This window comes from Rhineura floridana, chromosome 6 (genome assembly GCF_030035675.1).
Source record: "Rhineura floridana isolate rRhiFlo1 chromosome 6, rRhiFlo1.hap2, whole genome shotgun sequence".
Taxonomy (NCBI): domain Eukaryota; kingdom Metazoa; phylum Chordata; class Lepidosauria; order Squamata; family Rhineuridae; genus Rhineura; species Rhineura floridana.
In genome coordinates, this window is record NC_084485.1 from 121,792,019 (window position 1) to 121,812,962 (window position 20,944).

Consider the following 20,944-nt stretch of genomic DNA (forward strand, 5'->3'; position numbering starts at 1 on the left):
GGTGCCCTCCAGATTTTTGGACTACAACTCCCATCATCCTTCACTAGTAGCCATGCTTGTTGGGGTTGATGGGAGTTGTAGCCCAGAAACCCAAGGGGCATGAGGTTGGCAAAGGCTGCACTGGCTCAACAGAATATTATAATACTGAAATGCAGAACTCAACTTTTCATAACATATTTTTCCTTGAGGTGGTTTACCATAACAATGAAGTAATAATAAAAACCACATCAGAATATATTGCTACATATATTAATATGCATAAATATGTAATATATGCCACTTTCATTTAAAATAGTTGCACCAGTCACTCATGTCAATTGTGAAAGTATATATCCTGGCATGAAGACATTTTGTTCAGCTATTTTTAACTTGGTTTATTCCAAAGTGTGAAGTGGTTGCTGACATTTCTTTGAAGGGTGTGAAATAAATGTAAGTGCTTATTAAAGTATTTCAGTGGGACGACTTCAGAGTAAATTATTTGAGACCTTTGCAACAACTAAAAGGAATTTGGCTAAAAGATAACACATGGGATGATAATGGTGGTCAAAAATCAGATTAAACAAAAACAAACAGGGTGGCCAGTGCCCTACTTTACAGAGAATAGCCCTCTATTTGAAGGTCTCTCTAAGGACATTTCTCTTAAGACGTCCTCTAGTTGAAGGGCTATCTAATCCATCTAATTTAAAGACACAAAAAAAGCATAAGGAGAGAAAGCAGGGGCTTTGAAATTGCCCATCAATAATCAGCACCTGGAAAACAGACAGAGCAAGCAGATCTGGTCACAATCTTCCCCACCAAGGTGAGATGATATTGTATTTCTGTTCAAATCAGAGGTGTGGAACAAGTAGCCCTCCAGTTGTTGTTGGACTACAACTCCTGTCACGTCTGACTGATGGAGTCCAACAACATTCGGAGGGCCACAGTTTCCCCATCACTCATTTAAATTATAGTAATTATTTCTAAATTTGCATCTATAAATATTCATTGGCATTTGCAATTTTTATCCAAATCTGTGTTCTCTTTTGGGGTGATGCATTTCCTGTTTTTTGTTTTGGTAATGCATAGGCAGCTACGCTAAAAACAAGTGGGATCCTGCAACAAAATTTTTCAGTGTGGAGTGCTTTTGTTCAGGGTTCCAGCCACTCCATTCTGTCCTGCCTTCCCCTGATTATCCTCCCACCAGGGCCAGCACTAGGAGAGGGTGGGCCCTCAGGCAGGCACCAACACCAGCCCTATAGCCACGCCACCTCCCACATTGTGACATTGTTGAGTGCACATGTGCTGAAGTGACAACATGAAAGGAAAGCCTGCGCTGGCTGCAGTGGTGCTGTCCAGAAGGGTTTTGGAGCACCTGCTCTGTGATCAGTGTTGGGTTGCGGGGTGTGTTTTGCAGTCGCAAATCATGCTCTGCGACGCAATGCTGGTGTGGATTGTGGAGCTCTACTTCCCAGCTCCAGCCGGTAGATCTAAGCAGCAGCCCCTTCAGAGAAGGTGGGACCCTTGGGTGCCCGGGGCCCTTGTGCCTGGGGCCCACCTGGCTGTTGACTGGCACCAGGCCAGCTCCTGCCAAAAGCCATTTAGTATTCCATGCCCACTGAGCATGCTCAGTCCTTATTGCTTTCCCTTCTATTTGGTGGGGGTTGGTGGGGAGGAGGTCGACAAATTTGTTCCCAGTCCCAGCTACTGACATGAGCCCTGTGGAGAACTCCTGGCAGAGTGGGTCAAAGGAGGAGGAGGACTGGGATCCAGGGGAGGGACCCAGTGGTCTGCAGCAGTGGGAAGGGAGGGAGAAAATTGCTGATGATCATAGTAGTCTGCTAAGAGACAGCCCCACCCCTGAGGAGTGGCTCGCTGTAGACAGGGCAGTCGATTCAAATGAACATTCCATCACCTTCCCTGTGGACTGCTCTCAGCTTCCCAAGCCAGAGGAGGAGCCCTGGGGTGAACTGGCTGAAACATCTCCACCCCTGACACCAAGGACGCATTGCTGCTTGCTCAGGCACAAACCAAGATGGCTTTCCAGCCCATTCATAAGAGTGCCCATTTGCTAGCCCAGTCCCCATCAATGAGACAATTCCCATGCAAGTGGTGTGCCTGCCCTGATCCTACTTAAAGGGTCCCATATAGGATGTCAAATTGTTGTGACAATGGCCTCACTTGCGTAGCCATGCCTAGAAGTACCTTGTAGAGACCTAGAGACCTGTGCTATCTGTAGTCTGATCTATGTACTGCTCATGTGTTAAGGTTTGCATTAAAGGCAAAGATAAGAAATATGAGAGTGACCCCAAGTTTGATTCTGAAGGGGTTAGCCAGGACATTTACATTCAGTTTTTTAATCTCCTCATCGATGTCTGCAGGCAGTTCTATCTTCTGCCCCTGGGGACACTTAAACACAGCTCAGTGTGAACTAGGAAGTGACCAGTCCAGACAATAAGACTTCTTTTTACCTTTTATATATATCTATATTTATTTCTCTATCTTCCTATTTCAGCCATTCCCTTCTATTCCTCCCACCCAGTTGTCACTGTTTTTCTTTCCGTCTCTCAACATTCAGTGCCACTCAGTTATTATTTGGGGTGCACCCCTTAGGTTTTTTCCTGTGTAGATTTTTTGGTACTCGTGGGTCACTTGGGGTTACCCCTAGTCTATCAGTACCTATTCCTTGTGTGCGTGGTGGATTTTTGTCTACATAAGCATGAAGATGGGGAGGATCAAATTAGTATACACATGAAGATTGTATGAGTGACAAAACACTTTTTATACTGTGCAATGGATGATTACACAAGAGCAAAGATGAGAAATAATACAGCAACTGCACCTTCCTCTCCCCTCACTTGTTCACAAAGCCAGCGGGTTCTTGTTACAATTCTAAAAAAACCTTTCTCCCTCATGAATTTTGTTCCCTAATGAATATGTGATGGCAAAACGTAGTCCAACCCTACTGTGCAATAGACATCCCTAAACTTGGGAGGTATACATTTTCTTCAGAATTTAAAAAGAAGATGGGATGGTCTCCATTTAGAAAGGTTGTTTAATGATGAGTAATCTGATTAATGAGAGAAATGGAGATATGAGCATAAAAAGAGATGCTTCAGCAAGGACCTCAACGTTCTGCAGAAACATCAAGACTCAGGAGGACCAATGCCCAGGCTCATGGTAGGTGGGTTGTCAGGGTAACTGTGGCCCACCCTCCTTTGTGATATCTGTTGCTGCTGGTTTAAAAGGCTCCAACTAGAGGTTGTCCAGTGTGGGTTAGTCAGGAGCAGCAGGGTAGAGAGAGAGGAGCAGTAGACAAGATCGGAGCAGTAGGCGAGAGAGGAGAGTTTATTTTGTTATTTATATGTTTGTTATCATTTCACATTTTGTTTGTTTTTGTTTTTTGCTCTTTATTTTGGTTTTGTTTCTTTATATTTTTCTTTATTTTATTTGTATTGCATTAATTTTTATGTTGTCATTTGTATTTTGTTTATCTTTTTTATATCTTTATTAATATTTCCTATTTTGGACATTTTTTAGCCAGATATTTAGAGTTAGGGTTAAGCATAGGGTGAGGGATAGAATTAGGGTTAAGGGTTGGTGGAGGGTTAGCTTAGGTGGATATTTAAGCAGATAGATTAGTCAGGTCCACCAAATCTGTTCTAGGTTCAAGCAATTATGGGGCTTTATCAGGTGGAGGAGTAATAAAGTGCCCCCCCTTGAGGAAGACAGGTCAGCTGAAGCTACCAGTGAACAGGTACCCTGTTTTCTGGGGGGGGGAGGGAAGAGAAGCAGGTCTCTCTTTTTTGTAACAATCACCTCTTTCTTTACCCCTCCCCCAGCACTGGGAGGGAGTAGATTAGGGTGGCACCTTGAGGGATAGGATGGGGGGCATCTAGCACTCCTTGTCCCAAGGCATAAGAGTATCAAAAGAGAAAGACTGCTGAATCAGACAAAAAGCCCATCCTAGCCCAGCATCTTGAAATCCGCAGCGGCCAACTAGAAATCTTGAGGAGTGGGCAAAGGTGTCCTCTCTTGCCTACCTTCTTCCCATCTGGTATTTAGAGGATAACTGAGGCTAATACAAAGCCACATGATGATGAGCCATCTGTAGCCTTATCCTCCATAAATCTGTGGCGTCCAATTGTTGTCTCCCAAATGGGTTCGTTGCCCGGTGTGCAGTACAGCCAAAAGACCACACCCAGGTTGAAGGGTCCAACAAGCTTTATTTCATTCTGGCCAGAAGAGGTGCAAGGCGATAATTCGCAAAACAAGCACACCCCTTATGGGGGGGTGCTACACTTTTATACAATGCAAGCAAAAATTCATGACACATTCTAATTGGCCCCCTAATGCCATCCTGCCACCTTTCCATTGGTTCATCTTCTAACTTATGCATGCCCATCATTTCTTATGCACCCAGCACATTAATTTCTCCACCCATATCTGCATTCCAAGCTAGCCATCACACAATAGCTTCCCAGCACGTATTCTTGCTGATAAGCTTCAGCAGGGCATGTAACTTCTCTAGGCCTTGTAACATTTAGTTTCTCTTCTGTGCGTTTTTCTTAAAAACGCTGGCTCTTGAGTCATCACAATGAGGAAGGATTCCACTGACTTAGAAAGAAGGCATTTCTGAAGGAAGCAGGCCATGGAGGCAGATGATAGGACTGGGTGGAGGATGGTTTTCAGCCAGAGGCCTGCATTCCCTTGTGGGGAACTTTTCATGGGCTGCATGCTAGTGGTGGTTGGGGCCAGAGGCAGACATGTGTAGAGCAATGGGTGTGACTCTTACTTTGGTACACTAGGTTACATTCCAGACATGCAAAAGTCACTAATTTCTACACAAAAACACACAAACACAGACCATCCAGGCAAGCAACAGGCATTATCACAGTTCAAGGATACATTCCAACCAAGCAAAAGCAAGCAAGAAAATTGTGGAGCAGGGCCAGTGATGGGCATGGCCTGGTGGAGAGAAGGAGTGGCTTGGAAAGGGGTATGGCCTGGGATAGTTCCAAGGGCCAGATAGAGAGGTCTAGGGGACAGGGGCTGTATTTGGCCCCTGGGCTTGAGGTTCCCCACCCCTGTAATTAGGGTTACCAGATGTCTGGTTTTCGGCCAGAGACTCCAGATTTCTGGGGTCCTCTCCAGGTCTCCAGATGAATCACCTTAATCTTTGGACTCCCAGCTTTCATTAAAAAAAAAGTTTCTAGGTGGTCTGGTTCTCGAGATACACCAAAACATCCGCCACCTCCCACAACTTCTGTGAAATGATCTCTTCGCTGGCTGCTCTAACCACACCCTTTCAGGTTTGTAACCAATAAGTGAAGTCAGGGTTGTGATTGACAAGTGATTTCTGGGCCTCCAGAAAGTACTTAGACTCCATTGCAAAGGTAGAAAACTGTTGTTTTTTCCTGTTTATCTGAAAATCTCATAAACTGAGTAACTATATAGCTATCAATAGTACCAAAAGTCTTTTTTTCTTGTGTTCACAAGTCAAACAAGTTTAAATTTTTGTGGGCTGTTGAAGATTGCAGTGTTTTGAAAACCTTCCCAATACGAAGCTTTAATCCAATACTTACTTTTCTGGGAGTAAAGCTGCAATGTTAATCCCACATACATGGAGTAAACCCCATTGAATTCAATAGGAATTACTTTTGAGTAGACATGGTTAGGATTGGCTGTAAATTAATGGGACTTTTGAGTGAACAGAGCAAAGTATTGTTTTTGTGTTGTAAATCTTTCTGTCCCTCTCCAATTCTATCTTTAAAGCAATTAAGCAGGGTTTACATTGATATCACTGCTTTTATTATGTAGGAAACGAATGTAAATGGAAATGTACTGCCTTCTAGTCAATTCCGACTTATGGCAACCCTATGAATAGGGTTTTTATGGTAAGCAGTATTCAGAGGTGGTTTATTATTGCCTTCCTCTGAGGCTGAGAGGCAGTGACTGGCCCAAGGTCACCCCGTGAGCTTCATGGCTGTGTGACGATTCAAACCCTGATCTCCCAGGCCATAGTCCAACACTTTAACCACTACACCACACTGGCTCTCTAGGAAACTAATACTGATTTTTTAAAAAAAAAAAAAGTTCTGCATTGACCAACTCATTTTGACAAACTATTATATGGGGTCTATGTATTTTACATCTCCAGTGTGTGTATATATATGGAGTCTTCCCAACAACCCTGTGAGGTAGGAAACCAAGGTAGCTCACAACAAGAAACAAATCCCTTTAAAATCCAATAACCATAAAAAGTATAAGTTGCAAAACAACTTAAAGTAGCATGATTTTGAATTTTGGATTGGGTAAGTGTTCCTTATTGCTTGAGGCTGCAGTTCTATGAACACTTCCCTGTTTGAGTAAGCCCTATTATTGGGACTTGCTTCTGAGTAAACAACCATAGGATTGCACTACAAATATCTTTATAGGTTGTGTAAATAATAAACATATTTGACAGTCATGCTTGTATAAATATTTCTTCATTTAAAGCACATGAGGTCCCCTAAAGTATCCTGGGAAGTGTAGTTTCCCTCTCACAGTTATAGTTCCCACCACCCTTAACAAATTACAGTTCCCATGATTCTGTGGTGGGATTCATGTGCTTCAAATGTGTGTTGAATGTGCTTTGTAATGGTTGGGTTGGCTGGCCCTGTGTCTGGCTTTTTCAGACACTCAAGCACATAAACTACATACTCTCTCTTTCTCTGAAGTATAGGCTGTTTTTAAATATTTCTGAAAAAGACTCTTGCCTTGAATACTGGAGAGCCAATGCTACTCCATGTCATCAGTACTGAGCTAGATGGTATTCAATGGCCTGAGTCAGTATAAGGCAGATTCCTTTGTTCCTAAAAGTGGAAAGAGACCCAAGGGCCACAGTGACTCCAAACTTTTTTTATGTATTTCATTTACAACATTAATGTTTTTAGCAGGTTCTGAAAACAGTACAATGAAAGTGTCTACCTAATGTCAATAGGCAGGAAGTTCCAAAGTGTAGGTACTGCCACACTAAAGGACTGATTTCTTACAAGAGCAGAACAAGTACTATGTGGCATCTGTAGCATGGAAAGCACACCTAGGCCCCTTTCACACTGCACTTTATTCCGTTATTCTGATGATTTATTTCCTGTTAATTTGCGCATAAAATTTGAGCTTTCAAAAGACATAACGGGTAGCTCCGGAATTCTGGTGGAATGTAGTGGAAGTTTAGTGCTAAATTCCGCAATAAATGATACCTGAAAAATTCTGATAGCAAGGCCGGGGACACGGAAGATCGTAGGAGTTTTGCGCTAGCTACCGCTGCTCATGTGACAGGCATCCCAGCATGCAGTGCGTTTCTGCCCTTACAAACAGCCATCCCAGCATGCACTGCATTCCCGCCCTTACCACCGCCTCTGCTGCTGCACTGCTGAGCCTCACAGCTGATCGCAATCGCGCCTCTTTCAACACCCCCCCCACGCAGAAGGAACAAGCAGAGCTTTTGAATAGAAAAGGCGGGAAAAGAAGCAGTCTTCTAACGGCCGCGGTAGGTGAGAGTGCTGTGTGAAAGACCATTGCGCAAAATGCCGCTAAATCGGTACTGCAGTGTGAATGGGATTTTTGAAATCCGGAACGAAGCGCTAGATTTTTAATCCATTAAACTAGCGCTGTTAGCCCCATGTGTGAAAGGGCCCCCAAATACAGCATTTTGAATAAAATCATCCATATTCACCAGACACCACCGTTAATTTCTAAACAGAAAGAGAATTGGAAATGACACTGGCAGGGGAACAGAGGATTTTGCAAGATACTCCAAGCCTGCTCTCTAATCACTGGAAGCGCCACCCAGCTTGCTCAGATCTTCAGTGAACACACTCCATCCTTCCATGGCTTTTTAAAAATTACAAATAACTGAAACAGTTAATTCATGAGCCCCCTGCCAATTCTACAAATGATATGTATTTATCCATAGGGCAAGAGTGTCCTATGAAACTAGTTGTACCACCTTTGCTGAACAATTGCTAACACAATTTGTTCCTGCCTAAAGTTGTATGCTTAAAAGGTTAAAAGTTCTGCTCGCCTAATTAATGCCTTATGTTGGATATTTATTTTTCCAGTGAATCTATGTGAGTTCATCATCTTGGGGATTATGACTTCCTTCTCTAACAGGCAGATGACTAACTCTAAAGGGGGATCATTGACAATGCATCATATCAGCTTTCAGCGTTATTGGGAAAGGCTGGGGGGAATCATAATGCACAACTATATACAATATGTAACATATTAAAAAACCTGATGTCAGACTATTTCTTGTATGTGTTACTCAGCATGTTTCATGATTAGAGCAGGACATTTTATAGTTAAACATCTTAGGGGACTTTAAATTTCATTTGTACTTCACAGTCCACTAAGAGAGGGGCCATAAAGCTTAAGTATATAGGATTATTATTATTAATAATAATAAAATTTCTATCCCATCCCTCCCAGTAGAAGCCCAGCACAGCAAACAAAAACACTAAATCATAAAAACAGACATTAAAATATATTAAAACAAAACATCTTTAAAAACATATTAAAACAAAATATCTTTTAAAAAATCTTTTTTAAAAGCTTCAAAAACATCTTAAAAAGCTATTTCAACACAGACGCAGACTGGGATAGGTCTCAACTTAAAAGGCTTGTTGAAAGAGGAATGTCTTCAGTAGACGCTGAAAAGATAACAGAGATGGTGCTTGTCTAATATTTAAGGGGAGGGAATTCCAGAGTGAGGTACCCCAACACTAAAGGTCCTCTTCCTATGTTGTGCGGAATGGACCTCCTGACATGATGGTATCTGCAGGAGGCCCTCACCTGCAGAGCATAGTGATCAACTGGGTATATAAGGGTTAGACAATCTTTCAGGTATCCTGGTCCCAAGCTGTATAGGGCTTTGTACACCAAAACTAAAACCTTGAACTTAACCTGGTAGGTAATAGGCAGCCAGTGCAATTCTTTCAGCAGCGGGGTGACATGTGGGCAATACCTGCCCCATTGAGCAGTTGCACCGCTGCATTTTGCACCAGCTGCAGCTTCCATGCCAACCTCAAGGGCAGCCCCATATACGGCGCATTACAGTAATCCAACCTCAAGGTTACCAGTGCATGGACAACAGTGGCCAGGTTATCCCAGTCCAGAAACGGCCGCAGCTGTCTTATCAGCTGAAGCTGGTAAAAGGCACTCCTAGCCACTGAGGTCACCTGGACCTCTAGCCTCTGGGTGGATCCAGAAGCACCCCCAGACTACAAATCTGCTCTTTCAGAGGGAGTATGACCCCATCCAAAGCAGGCAACTGACCAATTATCTGAACTCGGAAACCACCAACCCACAGCGCCTCCGTTTTACTAGGATTCAGATTCAGTTCATTGGCCCTCATCCAGCCCACCACTGAGTCCAGGCACCAGTCCAGGACTTGCACAGCCTCTCACGATTCAGATGTTATAAAGAAATAGAGTTGGGTATAATCAGCATACTGCTGACACCTCACCCCAAATCTCCTGATGACCACTTCCAAGGGCTTCATATAGATATTAAACAGCTTCAGGGACAAGATGGTACCCTGCGGCACCCCACAGCACAACTGCCAGGGGACTGAAAGACAATCACCCAATGCTGTTTGAAAAGGACCCTGGAGGTAGGATCGGAACCACTGTAAAACTGTGCCTTCAATACCCATCTCACTAATTCAGCTCAGAAGGATAACATGGTCAATACTATCAAAAGCCGCCAAGAAATCAAATAAAAATAACAGGGTCGCACTCCCCCTGTCCTTCTGATAAAGGTAATCCATCTGGGTGACCAAGACCGATTCAGTCCCATAACCAGGCCTGAACCCAGATTGGAATGGGTCACGTTAATCAGTTTCATCCAAGAGTACTTGCAGTTGCTGCACCACAACCCTCTCAATTACCTTCCCTAAAAAGGGGGTATTTGCGACCAGGCAGTAGTTGTCACAAACCAGTGCGTGCAAGGTGGGCTTTTTCAGAAACAGTTGGATCACCACCTCTTTCAGGGTGGATGGAACCACTCCCTCCCACAATGACACATTGACCACACCCTGGATCCAATACCACAGCCGAGATGGCCTCCACCAGCTCAGTCGCACCTGAACATCCTATTCCACAGAGCTACAGTCCCCAGAATTCTCTCGGAAGAAGAGCTGACTGTTAAACCAATGGAGCTCTGGCAAGGGAATAGGAGTCTCTCACCAATTCTCAGCACCCTTCACAAACTACACTTTCCAGGATTCTTTGGGGGAAGCCGTGACTGATTAAAGTGGAATAAATTTCTGGCACAGGTGTGGCCCCCTGATTAGCCACGCCAAACAGCTGTTGTTCTGGCTTTTAGAACACTGATAGTTGATTCTCACTATTATAGGCACCAATGTTAATTTTCTTAAATTAATTAAAAATCAGTCATGCATTTTTTTAACTTTTAAACTGCAAAAGATGAAGGTCAGAGTATGGGGCAAGTTCAGTAATAGGATTACAGGTACTCTGTGAACATGGCTGATTTTTAATTAATTTCAATATATTATGTGACCACTGACAGAAAAAAGTCCAACAGGGATCTGGATTATTTGACTCTTGTTTTAGACTTTGAACTCTGGATTCTCTTTGAGTGTTTTGTGTATAGCCATGAAAACTTAGGATTGTTAAGCAAGCGTTTCTGAGTTCAGGACTATAGGTTTTCTAAGATTTTGTTTTGAAATGAGCTTATGGGAAACAGCAGAATGACATGGGGGTATTTTCAATTTAACGGGGTGGAATGTGAAAAATCCATGCTGGCTATAGTATACAGCCACTATTGTGGCTGTATAATTACAATGAATTATTAGAATGTGGAAAGGAACAGAGCTTTCTATACACTTTTATTAGCTCTATATCTATTATATACTTCATTTTTATGATAATGGTTCACTCACCTGATAATGGTTCACTCACCTTTGTATTCTCAGATCTTTTACATTTATTGCTTAGACTGGGATCTAGATAGTGATAAATCTGTCATTCCTATTAATACTGCTGTGCTCTGTTTTGAGTTCATAGGTTGGGGGGTGATAAATTGATTTTTAAAAAGTTTAGAAAGTGTCTCTGAAGGATCTCCTTAAAGCCACTCAGAACCAATTAACCCATCTCTTTCCTCAGATTGACCAACAACAGTTTTTGAGGAAAGCGTCTTCATCAGCTACTGCATGCAGTATATTTCCCAGGCTTGAGGTCTTCATTACCTCTTGGATGATTTGGTAAGATTCAGAACAGACAAAAGAAAGTACTTCTTCACACAGTGTGTAGTTGAATGATGGAATTTACTCTCACCAGCTGGATGGCTTCAAAAGAGGATTAGATGAATTCATGGAGGAAAAATCTATCAATGGCTACTAGCCATTATGGCTATGATCTACCTCCACTGTTGGAGGCACTGTATACCAATTACTGGGAATCTCAAGTGGGGCGAGTGCTTTTGCACTCAGGTCCTGCTTATGGACTTTCCATAGGCATCTGGTTGGCTACTTTGAGAACAGGATACTGGACTAGATGGGCCTTTGGCTTGCTCCAGCAGGGCTTTTCTTATATTCTTATTTACAAGTCCTTGCAATCCTGGAGCCTGTGAAGCCTGACTGAAAGCTAGGAAATACATTGCTTGCTAAATATTTTTATTAGGGTGACAGAATTTGTGCACATGCCATGAAACTATTTTACATCTTTCCAACTTTTCCTTCCTAAGTATTTTCTTCAGTATTGGTGGGAAATGTACACAGTATATTTATACAGGACCTGTACAATCTGGTTTGTGTGGCTCTTAAGTCTAGGCAATTCTAGAAATAAACTGGCCTCTAATAGATTCTCTTAACAAATGGACCACAAAATCATCGGTGTGAAGGTGAGAAAAGCCTTAAGTAGGAGTTCAGCTTCCTGCTTTCAGTCTTGGCAACTGCCCTCTCCATGAGAAATGAACCATTCTGGAAGAGAGGGTAAAGGAAAAACCAAAGATTCTCTAAAATGTCTTTTTAAAAGTTTCATTTCTACACTATATTCCAAAATGCCAGATATACTGATGAATGTATGTATCAAGGTGTATATATTGACCCCAGCTGTTAATAGTGATGTGTTGAGAATTTTAGAAATCAATGTGGATTTGTATCATTATTTGTTAAAAGTTTACTCCTGTGAAATATGGCCTTGTCTAGAATAGCCCTGGGTGGCAGCTGGATCCCAGCTGGCACATCCAACAAAGGAAGATTGTCCCACTGTAAGGAAACAGTATCAGCCCCAACTGGAGTTGGGAGTTGTAGACCAAAACATCTGGAGGACACCAAGTTGGGGATGACTGCTCTAGGGACACATGTGCATACCCACAGGACTACAAGTAATGTGGCTAGTCACTGGTTCAAACCACACATGACAGTGACACACCCATCTGTTTAAACCTGAATTGCCAATCATCTACGAAGTGGAAGGCAATTTTTTTGGCAAAAGAAATGTTACAGATGGAGTGTGCTACTCCTTCTCCCATCTGCGGCTTACCTTCCTCCAGTCTATCTCTCAGTATCACTTTTCTTCCAGTAGGGTGCTGTTGGCGTGGAAAATATGAGTGCCTCAGAATCCATTTCTCTGGATTTGCATTCTCCCTCTTCTGAGGTTTATGTTTGTTATAAAAAAATGTATCTCTCCCTATCCTCTTAGGCTTGTGCTAAGTATGTGTTAATTCTTAGCAAAGCAATGACATCTATAATCTGTTGAAACTGCATTACTGCCTTACTGTACAAAGGCAGAGAATGTTCGTTGCAGAGTCGCATTTCAAAGACACATTTAACCTACTGGTCACAAAGTGTCTGTTTGTAGGGGGTGATAACTTTAAGAACAGGAAGACAGGAAGAGTGAAAATGCGCCTTTTGTTCCTTTACTACGTCTGTTTACAGCTTTGTTTGATGACTGTCTTTCATCTGTTTACTGTTCACCATGCCCTAGTGGTCTATACATTGTTGATGCTACCTAAATAAAATTGTCCATCTGACCAAGGCTGTCACTCGGTTGGACTGAGGGCGGCTTTGTGCAGGTGGGACCTTTGGCCAAAGATCTCATTGTGTGTAAATGTGTTTTCCTTCCTAAGTTAGCTTCAGGGTCCAATCCAGCTCGTGCCTTACCTGGGGAAGGAGGCACAGTGAGATTGATATTGAATCTCACCCAACAGTACAGGAAGTGAGACCAGCTGGGAGAAAAAAGCAATGGCAGGGTAGGGAATCTCAGGCTTGGGCCCTCTACGCCTCTCTAACTGGCAGTGGTGGTTGGTGCCTAATGGGACTGCTAGGACAGAAGGCAGGGAGACCAACAATAGGTAGAGCCAATGACAAGAAGAGCACCCCCTCCCAGATCTGGTTGTAAGGCAGACAGGCAGGGGCTGGCTGAGGGCAGACTGATGTTGGTGGAGCAGTGCCCCATTTGCTCAAATTGGCCAGCTGCCGCTGCTGTCTAGCCCTTGAGACTCTCCAGCCACACCCTCTCCCCAGGCTTCACTAGCCCTGCTTTGCATCCACCTTGAGTATATTTATCTGCCTGGAATGTAGCAGTCTGATGCTGCTTCTTGCGTGCCTGAATGGAGGATGGAGAGGAGTGTGTGAATGTGTGTGTAGAAACTAGCCTGCCGTACAAAGACAATATTGTTGCGTGCCACCCCAATCTCCAAGCGGTGACATTTCCAGGGGTCCCTGCGCTCGCCCTGGGTTTGGTTTCCTTGGGAAGGTCAGTGGAGACTGTGGTGCCTTTATGAAATATGGTTTGTTTATTTACACACATTCCAACCTGAGCTTAGGATGGAGGGATTCAAGGCATCAGCAGTCCAATATCCAGCTTTTCCATCGGGGTTAGAGGAGGCATCCTCAAGCCATGGTGCAGAGAGCCAGTCTCTCTGCCTGCCTCCAGCTCCCAGCCTTTCTCTGACACATCTAAAAAACAGAAGTCTCTCCTAGACCTCAGGAGGGGGGGAGGCTCTCCTGAAGAGTTTCAATGACTAAAAGGTCTACCTGGCCCATTCACCAGTTGCTGGGCATCTGATAGACCCATTAACAAACCTAGCCACTCTATTAGCTTAACAAAAGAAACTCATCTGACCAGCAGGGCGAGTTTCCCACCCCAAGGCACAGGATTTCAAATTGGAGGGTCGAAGGGGACTCAAAAATTATCCATTTCAACCCCCAAACTCACAACAATATTTACATCCATTGCTCTGCCCACTTCTGCCTCTGGCCCCAACCACCACTGGTATGTGGTCCCCAGAAGGTTGCGAATGAGAATGTGGTCCTTGGGTGGAAAAGGTATCCCACCCCAAGCTATAGGGAGGTAAGTAGCATACTAGAGGCTCAAGCAAGCTCTGAGGCCAGGAGTGCTTTCTGCCAGCTTCGGCTGGTACGCCAACTGCGACTGTGCTAGCTTGACCACAATGGTCCAAGCATTGGTAACCTCAAGACTCAATTTCTGTAACACACTTTATGTGGGGCTGTCCTTGTATCTGATCTGGAAGCTGCAACTAGTGCAGAATGTAGCTGCCAGTCTGCTAACAGGAGCAAATTACTGGCAACATGCTACCCCACTGCCGAAAGAGCTGCACTGGTTGCCAATTGCTATCAGGCCAGGTTCAAGGTACTTGTGTCAAAAGGCCTTAAACAACTTGGGCCCAAAGTACTTTAAGGACCACCTCACTGAGATCTTCTGGTGGGGCACTCTGAGTAGTTCCTCATCCCCTGAGGTTTGGTTGGCCTTCACCAGGGACCAGGCCTTTGGTGTGGCAGGCCCTGTCCTGTGGAGCTCCCTACCAATAGAGGTTCAGCAGGAATCATCCTTTCTTTCAGGTGTCTCCTGAAAACTGAATTTTTAAAAGAGGCTTTTAAATATGAATTTTCTTTTCCAACCAATGCAGTACTTATGGATGGTTTTATTTATTTATTGCACTTGTATACCGCCCATAGCCAAAGCTCTCTGGGTGGTTTACAGCAACCAAAAACATTAAAACAAATATACAATTTAAAACACATATTTTAAAAACAATTTAAAACACAATTTAAAATTTTTAAACAATTTAAAACACATGCTAAAATGCCTTGGAGAATTATTGGTTTTAAATTCTCTGATGTTTTTATATGTTGTAATGCTGCCTTGATATATTTTTATGAAAAGTGTGACAAATATTTTTAATAAATAAATACAGGCACAAGGAGTGTTTAGCTCCTTTCACATGTGATTCTCAAGCTCTAAACTGAGTAGACCTACCACTCTCCTACTTTATATGTGATTGGGGAAAGTCTACATTTAAATGAGGGGTGGGAAACCTGTGCCCCTCTAGATGCTGCTGGATGCCAATTACCATCAGCCCTGACCAGCAACAACTGGAGAGCCAGAATTTCCCCAATCCTGGTTTAAATAAACAGGTATGCTATCTTCACTAGCAAGTCAGATAATACTTCAGAGCATTTTTTAAAATAAAAACTACAACTGCAGCCCAGTTGCACTTCTGTGTATTTGTTTTACCTTCAGCCATTCCAGAACCTCACATCTTGCTATTTTATTAGAATTTCTACATTCCACTTTTGAAAGCGTGGACTTGTATGATCCAAACCAAAATTTTAGGCTCCAGACTCTAATATTCAATGTGCCGATATGTAGGTGTTTTGTTTTTCTAAAACTTAAACCATGTAAGTTTCTTAAGAAGGCAGAAAGAGGTGGAACATTCTTAGCTCATACTTATTTTTCCATATGTGGCTACACATGTGGTGAACATCTGTATAAGTTGTAAACTTGTCTTTCTATATTGCGTGCACACTAGGGTGTACAGGCACACAATTCTGGAGGGGAGAGAGAGAGAGATCAGCATTCAGTAATTAAAACCACAGGTGGTTAGCCTCCCACCCCACGTTTATTGATCAGAATTGCAGGACGCCTTTTAAGAGCAAGGCTAAGCTTCTTAATTAAGTACATGTATACCCCACGGCAAGGAAGCATAAAATCACAAATCCTAGTAGTGGAAAATAGAAGTGTGTGTTTAAAATACACTTTGTCCAATATTTGGCATCCAATCTGGTTCCATTGGGAAACTGGGCCAGCTTTCAAGAAGCTGAATATTTCTGAGTCTTTTTGGCATGGGGTGTCCTAATCAAATATTCTAAGTTAATAAGGTACCGTGGCATGTGCATATGATCATTTGTACTCAGTGTGGAACTAGTGCAGTCATATTTTTGAGCAAGCACCAGAGCAAGAGAGGACAGGTCGTCAAATTCCCCTCTTTTAGCATAGGAAAATCTGGTTCAAAAGGTTTAATTTGTTTTAGGGAGATACTAGTAAAAAAAATGTAAATGTCCGACTTATGGCGTCCCTTGAATAGGATTTTCATGAGGCTGAGAGGCAGTGACAGGCCCAAGGTCACACAGTGAGCTTCATGGCTATGTGGGGATTGGAGCCCTGGTCTCCCAGGTTGTAGTCCAACACCTTAACCACTACACCACACTGGCTCACATATAGAAGTCCAATAGATTTAATGTGACCTGCTCCCACGTAAGGGTGTATAGGGCTGCATTATTTCAACAGCAAAATCATGGAATCAAGCAAAGCTGTGTGAATATTCATGATAAGAAACAATGGTTTCAATTCCTACTAAAAATTGATCAGGAGAAGTTCCATGAAGAGTGACTAAAATGGCAAGGGGGCAGAGTTCGTACACTTGCCCCTACTACCCTCCCTTAATTTTTTTTTTAATAATTTTTATTCAAATTTTTCCAAAAACAAACAAAACAAAGTCAAAAAGACATAACAATACATCAACAAAAAATGAAAATAAAATAGTTGACTTCCGATTTGTTGCAGATCAGCTATAAGTATATAATATACATCAAACCTGTCCCTTAATGTATACATACAGAGTCCCTTTTCTCCATAGGCTGTCTTAATTAATCGTCAAATCCCAGTATCATCATTTTATTTTGATCTTTCAACAAAAAGTCTAAGAGAGGTTTCCATTCCTTAAGAAATGTATCTGTCGATTTTTCTCTAAGTAAACATGTCAATTTATCCATTTCTACTAAGTCCATTAATTTCAATAACCATTCTTCCATTGTTGGTGTTGATTCCATTTTCCACTTTTGTGCATATAATAATCTTGCTGCCGTAATCATATATAATATTATTCTTCCATATTTCTTTTCTATTTGTTTATCCATAAAACCCAATAAAAAAAATTCTGGTTTTGACTGAATATTTATCTTTAGAATTTTTTGCATCTTCCTACATATCTGTGCCCAAAATGATTTTGCCTTTTTACATAACCACCACATATGATAAAATGATCCTTCTTGTTGTTTACATTTCCAACAAACATTAGAAACATTACTATACATTTTTGACAACTTTTCTGGAGTCATGTACCAACGGTACATCATTTTATAAAAATTTTCTTTAAGATTATAGCATAGTGTAAATTTCAAACCTTTTTTCCACATATTTTCCCATTGATCCATTTGTATGTTATGACCAAAATTTTTTGCCCACTTTACCATACACTTTTACTTGTTCTTCCTCCATATCCATTTTCAATAAGAGTTTATACATTTTCGCAATTATATTTTCATCATTTGTACACAATCCTATTTCAAAATCAGATTTACTTATTTCAAACCCATACATTTTCTTGTCGATTTTATATCTTTCTAACAATTGTAAATAGGCAAACCATTGAAAACTATATCCTTCCTTTGTCAGTTGTTCTCTCTCTTTCATTGTATACTCTCCATGTACATTTTCTAATAGTTCTTGATAAGTTAACCATTTCTCTTTTCCAGCCATTTCTCTTCTATAAAACGCTTCTTGACTTGAGACACATATGGTATTTTCGAATAAAACCTTGGTTTATATCTATTCCATATTTTCAACAGAGGACGTCTTATGAAATGATTGTTAAAGTCTACATTTACTTTTACTTTGTCATACCATAGATATCCATGCCATCCCCACTTCAAATTATGGCCCTCCAAATCCAATAGTCGTTTATTCCTCAATAAAATCCATTCCTTTATCCAGACTAGACAGCAGGCAGCAAAATAAAGTCTCAGATTTGGTAATCCCAGTCCTCCTCTTTCTTTGGCATCTTGTAGTAGTTTAAATTTAACTCTTGGTTTTTTTCCTTGCCATACAAATTTAGAGATATCTTTTTGCCATTGTTTAAAAGGTAAATCAGAGGATATTACAGGTATTGTTTGAAACAAAAACATCATTCTCGGTAATACATTCATTTTTATCACAGATATTCTACCCATTAATGACAATTGTAGTTTATCCCATCTTAGCAAATCTTTCTTAATCTCTGTCCATAATTTTTCATAATTATTATGAAACAACTTTGAATTTTTATTTGTCATAATGATACCTAAATATTTCAACTTTTTCTCTATTGTAAAATCTGTCTTGTCCATTAACTCTTTCTGTTCCCTTAAAGTTAAATTTTTCACCAACATCTTTGTTTTTTTATTGTTGATCTTAAATCCTGCTAACGGTCCAAATTCTTTTAATTTGTCCATCAATACATTAATTCCTTCCAAAGGATTTTCTAGTACAATTATCAAATCATCAGCAAATGCTCTCAATTTATATTCTTCTTTTTTTATCTTTAATCCCGAAATTCTTTTATCTTGCCTTATATCTCTAAGCAGCACTTCTAAGACCAAAATAAATAAAAGGGGAGATAAAGGACATCCTTGTCTTGTACCCTTTTGTATTTCACATGAATCCGTTAAATCTCCGTTAACAATTATCTGAGCCTTCTGAGATGTATAAATCGATCTAATCCATTTTATAAAATTGTCTCCAAAATCCATTTGCTCCAAAACCTGAAACATAAATTTCCAATTCAAATTATCAAATGCTTTTTCAGCATCTAAAAAAATCAAAGCTGCTTGTTTATCATTTCGTTGTTCTAAATATTCCAAGACATTCAAGACATTCCTGACGTCACGTAATTGTCTTTTAGGTAAAAACCCTGATTGATCTTCCTGGATAAATTGTTGCAATATTATTTTAAATCTTTCTGCCAAGATCATTGTAAAAATTTTATAGTCATTATTCAATAGAGATATTGGTCGATAATTTTTTGTTTTAGTTAAATCTTGCTCCTCTTTAGGTATTAATGTTATATTAGCATTTTTCCAACTATCCGGTATCTTTCCCTCTTGCAGAATAAGATTCATTGTAGACTGTAAAGGTAGTAAGAGTTCTTCCTCCAAACATTTATAATACATTGCAGATAACCCATCTGGTCCTGGTGCCTTTCCTAATTTAATTTTGTTTATAGCTTCAGATATCTCTCTTGACGTAATAGGACCATTAATAGCTTGTCTCTGAAAGTCTGTAATTCTAGGCAAATTCTGTTTAGATATATACTCTTCTATTTTTTCAGATGGAATTTCCTGACATTTGTACAATGTTGAATAATATTGATGAAAAATCTTTTTAATTTTTACATTATCTGTCAACGTCTCATCTCCTTCTTGTATCTTTAAAATGATATTTTTTTGGCGTTCTTTTCTTAATTTATATGCTAACCATTTCCCAGGTTTATTTGCAAATTCAAAAGTCCTTTGTTTAGCAAAATTTAGTTTTCTTTCAATTTCTCTAACTGTCAGCATTGATACTTGCTTCTGTAACATTTTGATTTCATTTACAATAGAAACTTTAGTTGGATTCTTTTTCAATTCTTCCTCTTTTTGTTTTATTTCTTCCAAGATTAATTGCATTTTCTGTTGTTTCTTTTTTTTTTAATTCAGAGTTACATTTAATAAGATATCCCCTCATAAATGCCTTACTTGTATCCCAAACAATATTTTCACTTGTTCCTTTATGTAAGTTATGTTCAAAAAACTCTTTTAATTTCTTCTTACATTCTTGTACTACTTTGTCATTCTGTAATAAAGATTCATTTAGTCTCCATCTAAATCCAAGATTTTTCTTTTTTAAAGTTAATATCACAGGGTTATGATCCGAAAAAGTTTTTGGTAATATATCCATTTTAAAAGTGTCCTTCGCTAAAATTTTAGACATCCAAATCATATCAATCCTCGAGAATGTTTTGTGTCTTTCTGAAAAATAAGTAAATTCCTTTGCGTTATCATTTATATATCTCCAGGTATCCACCAATTCTAAATGTTCCATCAGTTCAAAGCAAATCTTCGGTAATTTACCCTGTGTCTCTTTGATATTTTTTTCAGAAAGCCTATCAATTTTTGGTGAGATTACCCCATTCCAATCACCCATAACGCACCAATGGTCATATGAAAACTCTGACAATTTTTCCATAAGTCCTGTGTAAAACCTTGTTTTATCTTCATTGGGGGCATAGATACCCACTATCAAAATGTTTGTACCCTGTAGAGTAATTTCGACCCCCACAAATCTACCACTATCATCCAGTAATACCAATTTAGGAAGCAATTGTGGGTTAATGTAGAGAACAACTCCATTTTTTTTTTTGGTCCAGCCGAAATAAATTCTTCACCCAAATTTTTACGAATCAAATATTTGGAATCTTTCTTCTTAATATGAGTTTCTTGTAAACAAATTATATCCAATTTTAATTTTTTCAAATAATGAAACACTTTCTTTCTCTTCTGCGCCGTATTGGCTCCATTTATATTCCAAGTTAGATATTTGTAATCCATCTTTAAGAGTGTATTTTAAAATGTGCCTGATGCTCCTTTTAGTCCATCATCTTCCTTCCCTTCCTCTGCATATTTTGTTGACTTTGTTCCCCAGGAATTATATCCATATCTTTGAGTTTATCTTCATCCATATCTTTTGAAGCTTTTCTCAAGAAGTCCCTTGCTTTTTGAACAGTATTCAATCTATATTTCTGTTGTCTGAATGTAAAGATCACTCCTTCTGGAACATCCCATCTAAATTGAATTTTGCGTTGC

The 20,944-nt window shown here is 40.5% G+C and overlaps 1 long non-coding RNA gene across 1 annotated transcript in view; it reads left to right on the forward strand.

Annotated features, from left to right (window-relative positions):
- The window catches only part of LOC133387882 (uncharacterized), a 35,771-nt gene that overhangs the window by 4,564 nt on the left and 10,263 nt on the right, over positions 1 to 20,944 (forward strand). The window contains exon 2 of the long non-coding RNA XR_009763591.1: positions 11,145 to 11,242. This is a non-coding gene — a long non-coding RNA (uncharacterized LOC133387882). The remainder of the gene's footprint in view (positions 1 to 11,144; positions 11,243 to 20,944) is intronic.